Source organism: Hippopotamus amphibius, chromosome 1, assembly GCF_030028045.1.
Source record: "Hippopotamus amphibius kiboko isolate mHipAmp2 chromosome 1, mHipAmp2.hap2, whole genome shotgun sequence".
Taxonomy (NCBI): Eukaryota; Metazoa; Chordata; class Mammalia; order Artiodactyla; family Hippopotamidae; genus Hippopotamus; species Hippopotamus amphibius.
This window is the reverse complement of record NC_080186.1, coordinates 87,123,360-87,143,896: the sequence shown is the minus strand read 5'-3', so window position 1 is coordinate 87,143,896 and position 20,537 is coordinate 87,123,360.

The following is a 20,537-nucleotide window of genomic DNA, read 5'->3' as shown; positions in this document are numbered from 1 at the left end:
CAGACTGGTGCCACTATAAATTGACAGTTTTCAAACAAAAATGCATATTCAACATTGTGCAGAAACATTTGATCATTTTTTCTAACTAGCTTTCTCTCCCATTGTCCAGATTGACTATTTAAAAAAATTTTTTCATTTCAAAACTTTCTAACTACAGGCTTCACCATTCACTTTTAGCAAATAATTTCACCTTCAACTTGAAGAGAAAATAGAAAATAGGGACCATTACACAAGATCTTCTGCAGCTTCCGTAAATCCCGTGTTCAATTTGTCTGAATCCGTTCTTCCCTGATGTTTATGATGGAAAAGATACTATTTCTCTTGCCTAAAGTTTTGTGTTATAAGCCTGCCTGTTCCCTCAAGGATTGTGTTTTATCAGTTTCTTCCTCTTTTATTTATACTACTAACTTTTTTTCTCTGCTATTTCAATGGTTGAAGAAGACTTAAACACTTGGTAGCCTTTTCTGTCTTAAAGGTGCAAACACAGTCACCCTGCATATCTCTTTAACTACAGCATTATTTCCTTCCTGCTCTTCAAACTCAAGCATTTTGAAAAAAACAAAAAAAGAGAATTCTTAACATTCAACATTAAGAAAACACATCATCAGAAAATCTACAAACAGTAAATGCTAGAGAGGATGTGGAGAAAAGGGAACCATCTTGCACTGTTGGTGGGAATGTAAAGTGATACAGCCACTATGGAGAACAGTATGGAGGTTCCTTGAAAAACTAAAAATAGAATTACCACATGACCCAGCAATCCCACTACTGGGCATATACCCAGAGAAAACCATAATCCAAAAAGACACATGCATCCCAATATTCATTGCAGCACTATTTACAATAGCCAGGACATGGAAGCAACCTAAATGACCATCAACAGATGAATGGATAAAGAAGATGTGGTACATGTAGACAATGGAATATTACTCAGCCATAAAAAGGAATAAAACTGGGACATTTGTAGAGATGTGGGTGGACATAGAGACTGTCATACAGAGGGAAGTAAGTCAGAAAGAGAAAAACAAATATCATATATTAATGAATATTTGCAGAATCTAGAAAAATGGTACAGATCAACCAGTTTGCAAGGCAGAAATAGAGACACAGATGTAGAGAACAAACATATGGACACCAAGTGGGAAAAGTGTGTGGGGGAGAGGTTGGGGTGGGATGAATTGGGAGATTGGGATTGCCATATATACATTACTAATAAGAAAAAAAAATCAAATTGTACACTTTAAATATGTGCAGTTTATTGTATGTCAATTATATCCCAATAAAAGTTCTTAAAGGCAAAAAAAAGTTAAGAAAACAAACTAATTTTGAAAATAGTCAAAAGTTTGGACATTCACCAGAGAGGTTATAAAGATGGCAAATCAATATATTTAAAAAAGGTTCAACATCATTAGCCATAAATGAAATGTAAAGTTAAACCACATTGACAATGGACTGTTACTCAGCCAAAAAAGGAATGAAACTGAGCTATTCGTAGTGAGGTGGATGGACCTAGGGTCTGTCATACAGAGTGAAGTAAGCCAGAAAGAGAAAAACAAATACCATATGCTAACGCATATATATGGAATCTAAAAAATGGTACTGATGAAACCAGTGGCAGGGCAAGAATAAAGATGCAGATGCAGAGAATGGACTTGAGGACACGGGGCGGGGGCAGGAGGGGGCAAAGAGGATGCTGGGACAAAGTGAGAGAGTAGCGTTGACATATATACACTACCAAATGTAAAATAGATAGCTAGTGGGAAGCTGCTGCGTAACACAAGGAGATCAACTCAATGACTAGTGATGACTTTGAGGGATGAGACAGGGAGGGTGGGAAGGAGTCACAGGAGGGAGGATATATGTAAAATACAGCTGATTCACTTTGCTGTACAGCAGAAACTGGCACAGAGTGTAAAGGAATGATACTCCAATAAAGAGCTTAAAAAAAAACCATAATGAGATACAACTACACACAAAACCAAAGCATATTGATAATATCAAGTGCTGAAGAGGAGGCAGAGCAACTAGAACTCTCATAGCTTGCTGTTGGTGATGCAAATGTACAGAACACTTGGGCAGTTTTTAATAAGGTTAAACATATACTTACCATAGCTCAGCAACTCCCACTTGTTGGAGGAATGAAAGCTATGTTCACACACACACACACACACACACACACACACACACACAAAACCTGTACACAAATGTTTACATAGCGGTATCTCCAAAACTGGAAACAGCCCACAATTTTCAGCAAGTGGAGTGGATAAACTGTGACACATCTGTGCAACGGAATGCCACTCAGCGACAGAAAGGAACAAGCTATTGATTCAAGCCACAATCTGGATGAATCTCAAACGCATTATGCTGAGGAAAAGATGCCAGTTTCAAAAGATTGTACATCATGTGATTCCATTTATACAACATTCTCAAAAAGATAAATCTATAAACATGAAAAACAGATCAATAGTTGCCAAGGGTTAGGAGTACAGGGAGGAGTGGCTAGAAAGTAATGGCATGAGGGAGCTGTTTGAGGTAATAGAAGGAACCCTCTCCACAGCCTGATAGGTGGTGGTTACTTGAATCTACGCAAGTGCTAAGATTCATAGAACTGTCCATGAAAAAAAGAGTCAAGTTGACTACATAATAAAAAAGTTATAAGGATCCAGGTGAGTTTGTCAGGCTCTAGTTGTAAGAGCTCATTAGATGGTATCAATAGACATATTTTCTCTTTCTTCACTTCACAGTTAAAATCTAAACAGGTCTCTATGTCTCTATGTGTTAAATCAATATGTTAAAAATTATTCATGTGTAAAAGGGTATATTTGCTTTAATTGTGTTGGCTTCATTTTAAGACAAGTTCCCCTTATAAGATGGAAAAAAATGACCACCAATATTTGCCCCACAAATAAAAAACAATGTTCACGTTCCCTGAACATAGTTTCCACAGACAAAGCTTATGACCTTTGTCCATTCTTGGATGCATCATTTTGGCCAGGAGATGGAATTCCGTCTTTGTTCCATGTCTGCTGTTGGGCCTGGAATAGGGGCAGCCTCGTTCACTTCTAGACAAGAATGAAGGGGGTGTCGTTAACCAAAGGCACGCTGGACAGCAACGTATGTCATCTACAGTGGGCTTAGTGCTGGGAAAGACATTTAAGTACTCTTTGTCTCAATTTGTCTATGAAAAAAGGGGATAATAATAGTACCTTTTAAAAGCAATGACAGCATCTACCCACAAGTGAGCTGGATCACAGGCTGCTGCTCTATTTCTCCCAGTCATTTTTATAAGATGTTAACTATGGTTGAAGAGAATGAAGCAACAGTGCCATGGTATCCGCATTTCATACTTGTAAAAATGTAGGATGCTGGGCCTGAAAAGGTCCATGAGAAATCTTCTTTCCTGTCTCTCTGATTTCAAGGACTATGTCTGTGCATTTCCAAAGGAAAGAAAATATACATATATATATGTTTATGATTTCCATGGAATAATATTCTATTATAACCCATCCTCAGGAATCTCAGAAATGTCTTAAATTCAACTAAGTCTTTCATGTTATTGCTTTCATGGAATAATATGAAAGCTCAGGTCCCATTAGTATCTTATTCTTTATTAATAATTTTTTTTTTTTATTTTTTGGGGGGGTACACCAGGTTCAATCATCCGTTTTTATACACATATCCCCATCTTCCCTCCCTTCCTTGACGCCCCCTATTAATAATTTTTTAAAGGAGCAAACGAGCTGGTCTTTACTATATTTTAAATGTCGTTATACATACTACTGAAAAGTCATTAAGTCATAAAATCCTTCAGCAGACACTTGTTCTTCATATACCAAATTGTTGTTGCACTAAAATTTTTGTTTCACCTTTTAATCCTTTAAATCTTTTTTTTTTTTTTTTTAACCCTTTAGCAATTCTGAACAATCCCCTTCAGGACAGAGGGAAAGTGAGCTCTACAGATTTTCTCACTGACAACTAAAAACCCAGAAATGTCTTCAGAAAAGGAAAAGAGCACAGGACCTGGAGATGAGGTTATTCCAGGATTCTGAGGGAGTCCCAACACTTTCCAGACCATCTGGTCTACATCTAATTGCTAATGGATTGAGCAGATTTTTTTTCATCCATAAATATAGCCTAAAGGGGAATTAAACTGGATTTTTTAGAAAGCCTGGCACAAAAGAGTTGTTGTCAGAGAAAGCTAAGGAGCATAGTGATGATGTCAGTACATCAAATTGCACAAAATACATATTTTCATTTGCTAATGGAGGAGAAATATAGGGCTGCTTATGTGAAGCATTTTCAAATCTATTCCCTCTTCCCTATAATTCAGCCTCACTAATTAGAATCAATTTAATTTCTCCAACTCCTTCTAAAAAATGATTACCAGCCTGTAGTCCAATTTTTTTTTCTTCCTGACAAAATGATACTGTAGCTTTAATTGTGCATGGAGCTAAAAAGGTTGCCATGGAGATGGAAATCTGTGATGGGGCTGCTCCACTTCTCTGGCCCTGTTCTGAGCTTGAAGTGGAAGATTCTGTTGTTAAAAGAACAGAATTTTAATTTCTGCCAATAAAACCTGTGTTTACATTTTAATGCATTTTTGTTCCTGTTGCTATCTTTATTTCATAGGAAAAATCAAGGTGCACAAAATGACAGTAATGAGAACGTTTTAGACTGTTTGGTTTGTGACTGCTGGAGAGCGAGTCCGCAAAAGGTGTCCCAACAGGCTCTGACGTTCAATACAAGCCGCTGCCATAGTTTGGAAACGTTTGCCACCTAGTGGCGGTAGTTGAGATGCCAAATGCTGTGATATTTCATGTTTTCAAAATCAGGAAGCAGAAAGAAAAGAAAATGATTGTTTCCAAAAAATAGATTCTTCAAAGGAATTATTTAATAGATTTTCTATCACTATGTATACCCTCATTCAACTCTTTATGCTGTTGTCTGGAATACATTTAAGACTCAGCCCAAATGTTAATTACTTAATGCGAGACTAAAATTCTTTCTTTCTCCATCCTTCTCAATAAGCATTATTCCCTCTATTACATTCCCACAGCATCTTGTTCTTGCCGCTATTACAATACTGATAACATTATATTTTGGTGTTTGTGTGTGTGTCTATCTTCTGCCAGATTCAGTTCTTTGAGTGGAAAATGCTTTAGCTCTGTGATTTCTCTGTACCTATGGTAATAGTAGGGATATAGCAGGTTCCCAGTAAATGTTTACTAAATTAATTGCCTCTACCCTCAGCATCTTCTTGAACCATACTCCTCCTTACTCTCTTTATTCCATTGACCTTCTTTTAGCTCCTTCTCAGAAGAGGGTATGTCCTGCTACAATACCTTTGCCCACTGGTTTCCTTTGCTTGGAATAGTATTCTTTCCTCCTCTTTTACCTGGTTGACACCTACTCATCATAAGGCTCTCAATTCAGAAATCTCCTCTGGAAGGAAGCTTTTCTCTATCCCCTGATCAGCTGATTCTCTTTATGACACACTCCCATTATCTAATATTCTTAGTGCTTTTTACAGTTGTGATTTTATCTGGGCAACAGTTTAAGTCATATCTGCCTCCCCCAGTACGTATGGAAGGCCTTTGAAAGCTGTAACCACACCCGCTTTGGTTCACTGTAGTATTTCTAGTGCTGAAAGAAAATCAGACAATTATTAAATACAATTAAATTGAATATTTGCTCATGATTATATTTTTAATATTTATTTTATTGACATATAGCATTGTGTAAGTTTAAGGTGTACAATGTATTGATTTGATGCATTTATATATTGAAAATATGATTACCACTCTGGTGTTAGCTAACTCCTCTATCACATAATTATCATGTCTTTTTTGGTGGTGGGAACAACTGAGATCTAGTTTCTTAGCAACTTTGAAATTTATAACCTTATTGTTGTTATAATAACTATGCTATGCATTAGATCTCCATGGCTTATTTATCTACTGGTTGTCTGTGCCCTAAAAACACACCAATCCCCACCCCCACCTTCCTGGCCCCTGGTAACTACCATTCTACTCTCTGTTTTTACAGATTTTGCTTTTTCATTTATTTATTTTTTTAATATTTATGTATTTATTTGGCTGTGCCGGGTCTTAGTTGCGGCTTAAAGGATCTTTTAGTTGCGGCAAGCGGGATCTAGTTCCCTGACTAGTGATTGAACCCCATCCCCCCTGCATTGGAAGCATGAGTCTTAACTGCTGGACCACCAGGGAAGTGTCCAGATTTGGCTTTTTTAGACTCCACATCTAAGCGATATCATATAGTAATTGTCTTTCTCTGTCTGACTTATCTCACTTAGCATAAAGATCTCAAGATTCATCCCATGATTACATTTTTAAATGTTCCATAATAATAATTGTAAGAGTTATAGTCAGTTATAGAATTTTTAACCTTATTGAAAGAAGTGCACATTTTGACTAAAGTTATTTGAAAAGAACAATCTCATTTGAATAGTTAGGTTATTGAAGGATGAAAAAATAATGCGATAATATAAACAAACCATCTATCTATCCATCTACATCTATCTATCTTCAAAATACTCTGGTGTGTTTCACCATGGGATCTTCACAGGCTCCCTTTAGTTGGTAAACATACACACAATCATAAGCATGTGTGTGTTCTATAGCATAAAGAACACAGACTTTGGAGTCAGGTTTGGTTTCAAAAAGCTTGGCTATTTCCAAGTTATGAACATTGATGATGTAGCCTCTAAGAATTTCAGTTTACTCATCTGTAAAAGGGGATTAACAAAAACTGTTTTGCTGAACAGTTACAGAGATTAGCATACTTTTATTTTTAAATCATCCTTGTCAATCCTTGATAACCAAGGCAAGTACCTTCTATATGCTAAGAAAGCAAAAATAAATAAGATGCTGTCCTGGAACTCGAGTCATCTTACGACAGAGTTCAATACATACACCAGTGATTGTGAAGGGGGCTAACAGTGCTGTAAGTGGTAATTGCAGCAGGAGGTAACAGTGAGAGGAACAGGGTGAGTCAGGAGCACACGTGGTGCTGGCAGTGCGGCGCCCAGATGGGGGCGGAGTTACCAATTGTCTCCTACAGTAAAGCCATGTTGGTTACTACAGGCTCTAGCACACTGGCTGAGCCACTCGCTGTGTGATTTGTTTAATCTCTGCGTGCCTCGGTTTTGTCCTCTGTGCTAATAGCAGCAGCAAGAACTTACAAAGCACTTACTACGTGCCAGGCATTCTTTCAAATGCTTTGTGTGTCTTAACTCCCTTAATGCTTATAAACAACCTCATTTTATAGAATAAATACAGCTGATTGACTTTGGGGTACCTCAAAAACTGGTACAAGCGTGTAAAGCAATTATATCCCAATTTAAAAAAAAAGGAACAGAGGATAAAGTTAAGTAGCAAATATCTTGCTCAAAGTCACAAAATTAATAAAAATGGTAGAGCTGAGATTCAAATCCAGGCATCTGGCGCCAGAGTTCCATGCTTATCGTAACTGTAAAGTGCAATTAATAATAGTAATAACTACATCTCCAGCACCTTACATACTGTCTGGCACAGAAGACGCATTTGATAAATTTTAACTTTTATTACTATTAGATAATTCTGGTTAGTGGCAATATTCATTTAAGTCAAAGTGAGTTTTTAAATTTGGTTAATTCTCAGGGAAATATTTAAAAATCTTGTTTCTCTCGTTTTTACCAATAGATGTAGGCAGATCACTAATCACGGGCACTGTTTTTGCCTTTCAAGAGCCCTCTTGTGGAAAAGTATGATAATTCAAGGTAGCATTTTTATTTATCTGACAATTGTCATATACCTGGAAAGAAATACTAAATGTAAGAAAATCCATTAATATTTTTTAATTTAGCATTACATTTCATTTCACTGAATGCAGCAAATATATTTAATTATTGATGACACATTATAAAATTAAGTAGGTAAAACATTGCAGTGCTGTAAAAAATTAAAAAGCAATTCCAGAGAAAAATTGAAATCTACCTAATGTCACAGTAGGGCAAACTTTCTATGACTTCACAAGTAGTTTCTATTAACATTTTAAATTGTCAAAATTTTTCTAAGGTAAACATTACAGGTAAAAATCTGCTTATCTAAAGAAAATTATTGCAACATTAGCATTTAGTATGAGATAATGTGCTATCCTTTTGTGTCATTTATTCATTTTAAAACAAGTTTGACTAAGGAATTAACCTTGAACAACAAATAACCCTGAATATGTTTAAATATGCTACCGTGTTTAAAAGGTTCTTAGAGCAATTAGAGGTATGAACTGATTAAATACTAGTGTCTGGATGAATCACTTATTAGATGACTCTATTGTGAGAGCTAATGCATGCCTTTATTGGAGAAAAGATTCCCCTGGCAAAAGGTATTTATTTGTCTTTAATGTTCTCTGGTCTGTTGTTGTAGAAATGTTTATCACAGTTTATCACAGTAACTTTATATCTTTCATTTACAAAATGATGCTGTTTGCTCTCAAAAAAGGGAGACAGCTGCACTTTCTAACTCATGTTTCTGAAACGTAATGAGTGGTGATAGTTTTGTGTGATTTCTTGGGTTTTTACCACCTCCACTCTGAAAATAGAGATGGTATGGAGAACTTACAGTCTTTTCCAAGTGAAAATATACATGATCAATGGATCTTTTAGATATGACCTTGTTATTTAAATAATCTTCAGACCTCATCAATGTAGCTTATTAGGACAAGCTCAACGTTAAATTCTATTGAGTTTTCTTCCAACCAAGATGTTTACTAAGCATCTATACTATTACTCAGATAATATGCTAATGTTTTATGGCCATTATCTCTTATAGCCTTCACAATAAAGAAACATTATCAATCAGAGTAATTAAGTTGCTCAAGGTCCTAGAACAAGTAGATGCAGAGCTGAGACTGGAATCCAAATCTGTCCAACTTAACTGTGGTTTCCCAGATCTTTTGGGTTCTGCACCCAATTTCAACGTTGAGGGAATGGATTTCCCCCCAGACAATTCTCAGACACTAGCAGGGTGTCCAAGAATTCAACTCAATCCTGGACACTACCTATTCAGACATAGAATCAGATTCCACAGGTAAAGAGCTCAGTCCCACAAGACCGCCCTCCACTTTAGACAACAATGGCAAGCCCAGTTTTTTACCTGTGCTTCTGACCCAATAGACTATAAATCAGAGGTTCCCATAATGCCCTCCTTGGGTTTGGTTAATTGCAAGAGTGGTTCAGAAAACTCAGGAAACCTGTTTACTCATTAGACTACCAATTTATCATAAGTGATATTGAAGGATACAAAACTACAGCCAGATGAGGAGAAATACATAGCTCAAGGTTTCTAACAAAGGAGCTTCTGTCCACAGGGAGTTGGGGCCTGGCACAGTGGCTAATGGAAGTGTTCTGATTCCTCAGCCTGGAAACTCTCCAAACGCCCTCTTTTTGGGTTTTTATGGAGGACTCATTACTCAGGCATGATTGATAAATTCACTGGCCTTTGGTAATTGATTCAACCTCTAGCCCCTCCGCCTTCCCTGGAAACTAAAAGTTCCACCCCTCTGTTCAAGGTTGGTTCCCCTGGCAACCAGCCCCCATCCTTAGAAGCTTTCTAAAATTCACCTCATTAACATAAACCCAGTTGTGGTGAAAAAGGCTTGCTATGAACAGCAGGACACCCATTTCACCTTTATGGCTCTGAAACTTTCAAGAACTGGGAACAGGGAAGAAAATATTATAACAGAATTTCCCCCCTTGGCTCTTATTGCTCAGGAAATTCCAAGGGTTTTAGCAACTGTGAGCCAGGGACTGTGGAGGAAGAGCAACTACATATTTCTCAGTTTGGTCACTATTTTGCACCAGCTGCTTCCCAGTGGTTTTCTTGGTGCCATAGTATAACCAGGAGATACTCTGGGTGCTGCCGAGTTTGGAAGGAAAGGATATGAGAAGGGTCTGAGCTGGTGTGACTTGGGTCCTCAGCATGTTCCAGAGAACCTTCCCCTTTTTTATATGTTTTGTGTCTTGGAGTTCTCTGAAATGTCTTATTTGACAAAAGAGTTCTACAACTAAAAAACACTTGCCATAGACTGAATGTTTGTGTTTCCCCAATATGTGTTGAAATTCATGTGTAATCCCCAATGGATGGTACTAGAAGGTGAGATTTGGGAGAGATGATTAGGTCATGAGGGCAGAACCCTCATAAATGGAATTAATGCCCTTATAAAAGAGGCTGGAGAAAACTCCTTTACCCCTTCATCCTGTGATGTTATAGTCAGAAGACAGCTGTCAGTAAGGAAGTGTTTCTCACCAGACATCAAATCTGCTGGAGTCATGATCACAGACTTCCCAGCCTCCAGAACTATGAGAAATAAAATACTTATTTTTAATAAGCCACCCAGTTAACGGAATTTTTGTCATAACAGCCCAAATGGACTAAGACACCACTCAAACTCTACATGCTGCCTTTTAATTTATATCTCTTTGAATAAATAGAGGAACCCTTCAGTGACTTTGTTTACTCCCACCACCACGTTTCCCCACCAGTATTGATTTTGTATTTCATCAGTAGACCAATGGTTTAATGAAGGTACAGTGGTTATTGGTGGGAAATGTAGGGTCTCTGACAGGACTGGGTTGTTATTTGGTCCAAACCAGAGCTTTATCTTTGTATCACACCAACAATTGTTGAATTTCCAATCTTGTTTTTCCTCTTTCGAGGCCTATTTTTGGGCTTTTGTAGCCAGTTTTGCTAAGTTATCATTTGGGAAAATATCTCTTTGGACTATGAGAGAGGTTTGACTGCTGTAGGTTATTTTAAGGGCATTATTCCTTGCAGAAATGCCAACAGTGTGATTACCTTAGATTCCAAAGAGTCAAGTTTAGAATGCCTGAGATGCTTCATAATAGCTAAAGTGGCAGGTAAAAGTATTGTACCTAAAAATCCTGAACATAAGGGTAATTTTAAATTTTATTTCCACTGGCAGTAAGGAAGCCACGTTGCTTAAACAACATTTCAAAATCATGAGCTACTGCAAAAGCATATCTACTACCAACATAAACATTAGCAGTCTTGCCCTCGGCTTAAGTACAAGCCCATGTAAGAGCATATACTCATCCTGCCAGACCAAAGTAGGCATAGGTAAAGGTGCTGCCTCAACATAATCAAAAGGAGTTGCAATAGCACACTCAGCCCAGTATTTGCCATTGTGATCTTTTAAATAAGAACCATCAGTGAACCATGAGAAGTCAGCATTACTCAAAGGAATTTCCTTCAGATCATCATGAGAAGTTAGGAGGTGATCCATCAGTGTTAAAGACTTGTGACAGACTTTGTCAGAGACAGAGGGGAGAAGAATAACTGGGTTAAAATTATTATAACATAAAAGAGTTATGAGAGGAGCAGTTAACAAAAGGACTTCATAAGGGGTCAGGCAGCTGACTGAAAAGTGTTGAATGTGATAAGAATTCAGGGGGGCTTCTACTGCGCAAAGTATCAAAATAATTTTCTTGGTGGCCTTAACCAAAAGATCAATGGCTATGATGGCTCTACGACGAGGGGGAGTATCTCCATAACACATAGTCCATTTCTGGCTATAATACACAATGGGTCAATGGTGGGCCCCATATTTTGGGTGAGTACACCAAGGGTGTTCCCTTCCTTTTCATATATAAAAAGGAAAAAGGGACTCATCATTGGGATGCCCTAGAGAAAGTGGGTTCATCAAACTCTCCTTTTAAGGACTTGAAGTCTATGTAGACTGGTTCTTCCCTAAAATTAGGTCAGAGTTGATGTTCTTTAGTAAAACATGCAGAAGTTTGGCCATTTGGAATCCAGTTTTGGCAATAATCAATCAGCTTGAGGAAACCTCACAGTTGGTACTTAGTTTTGGGTTTTGGAAAACTTAGGACACAATGAAGCCTATCTGGATCTAGGTGTAGCTCTTGTTCTGATATCAGATGCCTTAAATATCAAACCTGGGTTTGGGCAAAATGCAATTTTTCTTTGTTGACCTTATGTTCCTTTAAGACTAAAAGCTTTAGCAAGTGGATGCCATCTTCCTATGAGGAAGCTTGAGAAGGAGATCAAAGAAGCAAATAATCCACATATTGCAACAAAGTAGAACCCCCTAGGGTATTTTATATCATCCAGATCAGCCTTCAGGATTTATGAGAAACAAGGACTCTCAGTAAAATCCTGAGACATTACTGTCCAGGTGAATTGTTTTTCTCCCCAACTGAAAGTCAAAAGGTATTGGCTAGTTTCATCATTTGGAATCCTAAAGAATACACTGAAAAAAACAATTTTAATAAAGAATTTGCTTCCAGAGGGCACGGATGCTAGTAGTGTGTGAGGATTAGAAGGAATGGTGTTGAGGGATGTTGTTTATTGCTCAAAGGTCCTAGACAAGCCTTCACCCTAGGCCCTGAGTTTTTCTCATGGGTAAAATGGAACATCACAGGGACCAGTACAAGGGATGAGGAGGGAGGAGTGAACAATGGCAGCGTGGGAAGTCTCTGAGCCCCCTCCGCACATGGGCACACCAAAATTACAGCTATTTACACAGCAACTATTGATAAGAACAACCTGAAGACTAGAAGAAAAGTTTTTCCAGATACAAAGAAGGAATCACAGTGAGACAGGGAGGGCGGCAGAGTCATAGCACAGTCAGGACACAACCCTGTTCCTGAGAGAGGAAAATCCTAAACTACTCTATAAATGTAAGAATGCAAATTCATGAAGGCTAAGTGACATGCTCAGGGCTCTCCTCCTAGCCACCGATGTTGCTGAAAAAACCCAGGAGCATCTTAAGTCCTTTCCCAGTGCTCTAGTTTACAAAATATGATTCCATTGGTAAGTGCCCGATTATACTCATAGAAAAACACCATAGAAGCATAGTTCAATGTTGCCCTAAATATGATGACTTTGATATTCGCGTAGGAAGTGTATTGTATTTCTCTCTTTTGAAGGGAATAGTTTTTGTTATCAGAAGCCTGTCCCTTTCTTCTAATAATTGAGTCTCTAATACATTTTCAAGTAGACTTTCTTTTAAAGAAGCCTTGTGCATGGCAGTTTTATTGCTTGGAAGCTCAATTTGTTCCAGGGATAAATCTCAGAGTAAAACAAATGGTACATTCTGTGCAAAAACTCACAGCTATGGTTTTTCTTCCTGCTTATGTCAAAAGAGAGAAAACTAGAGAAATAAGCAGGAAGATAACCTAGTTAAGATGGATTGGAAATCTCAACATTCAATGTCATTTACTACTTGCAATGGGATGACATATACTCAAAAATAAATTTAGGAGGATTAATTAAATTGAGGGGTGAGATGGTAGGAGGAGATGAAGAAAGAGAGAAAGAAGAAAGGGAAGAAGAAAGAGAAAGAGAAGGGAAACTCAGTTTTTACATAACTACATCAAAAGGCTAAGCACCTTGTCTTAGATTAGTATAGTTCATGGGAAGTTTTGAAATTACAAGTATTACTATAGCTCTGACTACTGAGTATCTACCAGGTGCTGAGAGCTTTAAGTGTATTCAATCTGATCTTCTCAACAACATTTTAAGTTAATTATTATCTCCATTTTATAGCTAAAAATACTGAGACTCAAACAGACCAAGTAACTTTCCCATAGCCACAGAGCTAACAACTTTTGGAGATGAGAGTCAAACATTTTATCTGTTTTATTCCAGAACCCAGAACTTTTTTTCCCTTAGGCTGTGCAGCCTCTGGAAACTGCCTCAAATGTGAGTACATCTGCTAAAATCAGCCACAGGAACTTGTCTTTTGTGAACTACATTAAAATATACAAGTAAACAAACTACTCACATCTCATCTCCAGGAGATGTCTCTTTTCAGATTGTTTCTGTGTATTCACTACCTCTATCTCTTATGAACATCCCTTACCTGGGTTACCATTAGGAAATATGACACAAGCTTAAATGTAACTAACAAGCTTAAATGTAACTATCGCTTTCAATGCGGGGACAGGGAGCTACTTCCTCTTAGGCAAGAAATACATTGCTATCAGTCATTACCAGGAAAGGTAACTGACTCGCAGGATGGCAGACACCTTGAAAAGCTTTGGGACACCGGAAGAGATAGTCAACCAAGTAGAAAGTGGTGGCAACGTCTAATCCTATTCACTTTCATTCACAGAATATGTAAATTTCAGAACTGCAAACTATAAGATCATTTTGGGGGTAGTAAAAATAAGATCACCCACATAAACCATGGATTTGCCACCCGGAGTACGTTCTCTAAACTGGTATTATATGAGTAAAAAAATATTTCTTTGGCAAAATATTTCTGTCCTATTGCCACAGTCATAATTACATTTTTTTCTTTTTATCACGTGTGCTTTTTACACACTTAACCTATTTCTGGGATGTATTTTATAAATGGAAAGAAAATTCAAATTGATGTAATATTAGAATCTGATTTTCCAGAATAAATAGTTTATACTTATTAGCTTGATATTTTCCCCTTCTCTTTCTTTTCATTATTAGTAAGAGAAGCACATTAGGGTACGTTTAGATTTCAAATATTAGGTCACTATATTTTGAATCACTTTCCTAAAATCAAATTTGCATTCCTGAAGCAAGTTGTTCATTGGAATTACTAAGGCAAATTCAGCTGTTTCTGAATTAGAAGTAAAAAATGCATAGATGGACTTCCTAGATAGCGCAATGGTTAAGAATCCGCCTGCCAATGCAGGGGACACCGGTTCGATCCCTGCCCCAGGAAGATCCCACATGCTGCAGAGCAACTAAGCCTGTGAGCTACAACTATTGAGCCCATGTGCTGCAACTACTGAGCCCGTGTGGCTAGAGCCCATGCTCCGCAGCAAGAGAAGCCACCGCGATGAGAAGCCCACACACCACAATGAAGAATAGCCCCCACTCACCACAACTAGAGAAAGCCCATGTGCAGCAACGAAGACCCAACACAACCAATAAAAAATAAATAATAAATTAATTAATTAATTTAAAAAAACACATAGAGAATCAAGTTTAATTAGTCAAATATTTTCTATGATAAGATTTAGTAAAAATATTTGTGAAGCCTGTATTTGGTGGTTTTAGTTTTTGTTTCAAAGAACGTTTAAAGCATTGAGTTCATTTTATTATTTTCACTAGATAAAGAACAGTTAAGTTTCCCAAACTCTACTGTAGGTGAATATATGAGTTAATACGTATTCTTCAGAATTTGTCTAAGTGTTATTTTTCAAACTGAAAAGAACCTTGTTTGAGGGAAGAAATGAGGCATAGCGATAAATAATGTTATTTTAGAGACTTTCCTGATAATGATGTAAGAAAAATAAAATCTTGGTGTATAAATACACCCCCCCCACCCCCCCACACACACTTATACACACTCCTAAGTTCTGAAAAAAATGGAAATCAACTCAATTACCTCTGATATTGACCAACAAAAAATTATCAGTGATTAAAAATAATAAGAAAGAAAATAAGGATATTTGGCCACCTAAGCTAAGAATGTTCAAAGAATTTTTTTGTCTTTTAATATATCCACTAGGTTATTTGATAGTGTGGGCAGAGAATAGAAATGTCTAGTTTATATTTTAAAGTAAGTCCTGCATTGTATATTTTTTACATATATACTTATTTAGAGAGAAAATATCTCAGCATAAACTATGCAATATAAAGAATTCGAATGTCAAGTTCCAACTATGAAAACACAGAAAATTTAACAAATTGTATATATGAGAATATTATTTCTTTGAAAAACCTCAAGTTTTTGGTTCTTTTTGTGTACATGGAATTAATCACTATCTTATAAGAATTGGACCAGTTTTATTGACTTTATTATGATAGGTTCCATTGATATTAATAAGATTTTATCAGCAAAAAGCTTTAATAATGCGGTTTCGAAATAAGAATAAGCAACAGAAATTCAATAATAATTATATCTATTTTCATTGGAACTAACTAGACTTCAGGTGTTTAACAAACATTATTTTTATTTAATCTTTAGAGAAATTTCCCCAGGTAGTTATTAACCTTATTTTACAAAGGAGAAGACTAAACATGCAGAAGTTAAGCAACTAGCCAAAGTCATACAGTCTGTGAATCAACCCCATGATTGATTTCAAAGCCTGTACTTTTGCCACTAGACTGTCTTTCCTATAAGCAAAATGCTTATTTTCTGCCACTGCCAACTATTTTAGTGTTAATTTTAGGTTATACTGCATCTGCTTATAGTCTTTTTTTCTACTTAGATCAGTCAGGAGAGACTAGGATTTGCTGTGGTAACAGTTTTAACTCTGAAATGTCCATGACTTAACATAACCAAGGTTTGTTTCTCAATCACTCACATGCGTTTTTGGGTTGGTGGCATGAGCTCTGCTCCACAGGTCGCTAAAGGTCCCAGGGTAACAGAGGCTCTACCAAGTGTAATCTCACATGTACCACATAATATGGAGAGATGAACTGGAACACGGCACAGACTTCTCAGTGCCTTAACCTGAATCACTTCTGCTCACACTTCATTGGCCAGGACTAGTCCTAGGACCCCACCTAACTTCAAGGTTTTGAGGAAGTCCAGCTTTTCCTGTGCAGGGAAAACAAGAAAAATTATTTATTGGTGAACACTAGTAATGTCTACTGTAAATGCTAATTTGATTAGCATTAAGGACTCTTTCAGGTATACATTTGTATAATGAAAAACAATTCCTTTCAAAATGGTATCTGCTCAATTAAAGAAAAAAAGCTACAATCTATGCTGTGTGAATGAGTCACACCTTAATCTAGTTAGTTAAAGTCTGAGTAATTCTGTATGAGTCAAATACAGACAAAAAATAGAGATGAAATCAAAGATGTATGCAGAGTAGCATGTATTATCATAGATAGATTCACTACAAAATATGAAAGAATTAAAATCAGTTAAACGTTTAACCCAAGTACCTAGGAAGGATTACCAAAACATATGTGAGGGAAACAGAAGGAATGATTTGATAAAGATATTAATGAAGTTTGGAATTAGAGGGAAAGAAAGTGGAATCAATCACAGATTCCCCAGATGAGGTTCATGGAAATGGCAGCATCAGCAACTGCAAGAGTGAGAGTGAATTTGATTATCTAGTAAGGAAAATGCAAAACCCACACCAACCTCCAATTCATAACAAGAAAATTAAGTCATGACACATATCAGGAAGATTAAAGAGAATTAGGAAATCATACTTCTCCCAACTAAGTAATAATATCTGAAGTCCAGGATGAAATTATGTTGTTGGTAAGATTTAAATTATGTAATTTGACCCAAGAATAGAGAACTATCTAGAATCTAACAACCGTAAAACAAATTGAGAAAGTTGTCAAGAGATATCCTTGAGCAATATTTCAAATCCAGATAATTTCAGCATGAAATTTTTCAAAACACCAATAGAAATAGAGACATGCTGTTATTTAAATTGTGCTTGGTCTCAGAAAAAGAAGGAAATCTTTCCAATTATTCTGTGCATTGAGAATTACACATATATTGGAATCTGACAAAGATAACATAAAGTTTAAAAAAAACCAAATTTGCCCATGAATATTAGTGCAGAAATAGGACAAACTCTCCACGTTGTTAATACAATATAATACTATATTTAAAATTTTTGTTCCTGATAAGAAAAGAAAAGTGGAATTACCCTTAAAATGAGGGAATATAGTTCAACATCAGGAATCTATCAATATGATTAGTTGTATTGAGAAGTTACAGAAGTCATATGATCTTATCAGTAGCTACTAAAAAGCATTTGCTAAAACTCAACATCTATTTTTTTAAAAGCCATGAACAAAATAAAAATAGAAAAATACTTTGTTATATACTAAAACTACATTATATTTTAAAATATCATTATATAAATATCAATATAAATTGTGATATGCATCTCATAGTTTGCAAAATGCTTTACAGTAAACTACAAAAGTATTCTCTTAAACTCAGGAATTCAAAATAGAAAGATGTTTGCTGCCATCTGTATTATTTAATATCGTCATAGGTAATCTACAAGTTTTATTAAGAGATATAAAAGAAGATTTTAATAAAAACAGATATCTTCTATTCTTCATTTGGGCTACTTAAATTTGAAAGATGTTGACTCCACTAAATTAATGTAAACCTTCAATGCAATCCCACCAAGATGTTTGGAACTTTATTAAAAGATTCTAAAGTTCATCTGGAATAACCACCATGGAGAAATTCTGAAACATTACAGTAATGTGCTATGTAGTAATAAGGTGTGATACTGGCCCAAAATGAGCAAAGCAATAGAAAGAACCAGAAGGAATAGACAAAGCAAAGTCTATGTGGCATAATTTTATCATAAAGTATATGATAGAAATAGCATTTCAAATCAATGGCAAATAGATTATTCAATAAATAACACTGAGATTACTAGTTAGCCTAATAAAAAAAAAAAAGTCTGTAGTAACATATGCCCAAAACCTATTGATTTGGCTTCCTGGGTTTCTTTCCAATTCTTCTTCTCCCTTATTTACTGCCAGTATGTAAATGAAGCTATCACCACCTCTCTCCTGATCTCTTATGATAGTCTTCTGACAACTCTCTCAATTCCGGTTTCTGTATTAGTTTATATTTAAATAAACATCCAAATGAACTAAGAGTTTAAAAGGTGGACATTGAGAGTAAGAAATTTATATTATTAGGAATTTTTAGGAAGTTTTCTGAGACATGTTAGTCATTCCTTAATTTTGTTTGTGAATATATTATAAGGGCAATATTTTAACAATATTTCATCTATTACATGATTTCAGACCTAGAATGAAAATTTGGAATGTGATATAGAAAGGCTTCTCTGTTAAAATACAGTCACCTCTTTATTATTCTCTGATTTCACAATCAGAAATAGCTTTATTGTAAATAATATATAATAGTAGATGATACAGAGGCATTTACCTTGGTTTGGAATAACTGATATGATATTCTGGGAAGTAGGATTTTTTTGTAATAATCACCTTTCACATAGGTCCAAATTAAAATGTATAACATTTTCTGGGAAAGGAGTTAGACCCTGGAAGTCATGAAGTGTGGTTCTCTGACCAGCTGTATCATCATTTCCCGGAGATTTGTGTGACCGGCAAGATCCCAAGCAACACCTCAAATCTATTGAATCAGAATTTTAGCAAAATTTTCATGACATTCTTGAGAACATTAATATTTAAGAAGTAAGTGTTAACTTAACCTAAAATTAATTTAATGTAAGATTCTTTTCTGTGATAATCCTAGCTCAATCTGTGATTTGACATTTTTGTTCCACAGCACGTAAAGTCACAAGGGACACTCAACTCGGTCATCTATCTGTTGACATCTTTTCTTTACTCCTTCGCCAAATGTAGAAATTGATATTTATCATAGGAAAGAATTGACAGAGAAAATGTCCCCTCTTTTTCTTTTTCTATCGTATCAAGTTTTATCAAGCATCAGCTGTAATCACCCAAAATACAAATGACGATATCACGAGAAGTAGTATATTTTTCTTTTCCAGAAGAAACTATTTTGCTTTTAATCATTTCAAGCTATATTTCATTGCTAACTCTGGACTGTGTTTTTCTATTGCCAAGGACACTATATTTCTTTAATTTTACAATGCAAAGCATTGTGCAAACATGAAAATATTGTAATAGTTTGTTTCAGTATGTTTATGTGTTACTCTCTATTATATCTATAATTTCTATTGGCAACTATAATTTCATAGTTTATAAATGACCTTGAAAGTAGTACAATTTGAATTATATGTCCCAAATTCTGACAATGTCTCTAAATTTGTCTACTATAAATACATATATATATATTTTTTTTTTTCTCTCTCCCAGAGGGGACATTTTTTTCATCTTGTTTTATCCTTTCAGTCAAAGTAACCTTGGACAATAATCATGGGTGTGCTTTTGAAGGATAAGCATTTTCTAATCTTTCCACTGTTGTCACAGCAGGAAATTGCTTATTGGTATCATGTATTTCATTTAAAAGTAGATGATCTACTCAATAAGATAAATCTTGGCCATATGTTGGTAGCCTGAAAAAAATGTCATAAGCAGAAAATATATTGTGAAAATAAAATGCTTACAAAATTGTCCAAGCTGTCATTATGTTATGGGTTTGGTAAAAGGTAAACATAAGATGCATACCTGGATGTTGTTCTTCTGGATCTCGAAGAACACAATAATTTTCATTTATTATCACAGTATCTCTTTTCAACTACCGGAGAGTTTTCTTAGTGTGTTTTCTTAGACTATGAAAGAGGGAAGAATATCTTTTTGTTCCAAAAATATACTTTCGATTGAATACTTCCTGGAAAGGAGGCATAGGGCCTTTGTGGAGTGGGGGAGGGAGCTAGTGCGGTAAGTCCCCAGTCATAGTGTGAGGGCACTGAGTGAGTCCAGGGGAGGAAATGGCATCATGCACAGGCAGTCAATGCTTTGGGGCCGTATGGACAATGCACCCCCCCCGCCCACCACCCAATTACACTCTACCTGCATTTTCTCATTCATCCTTTCAGCACCTATGTATTGAAC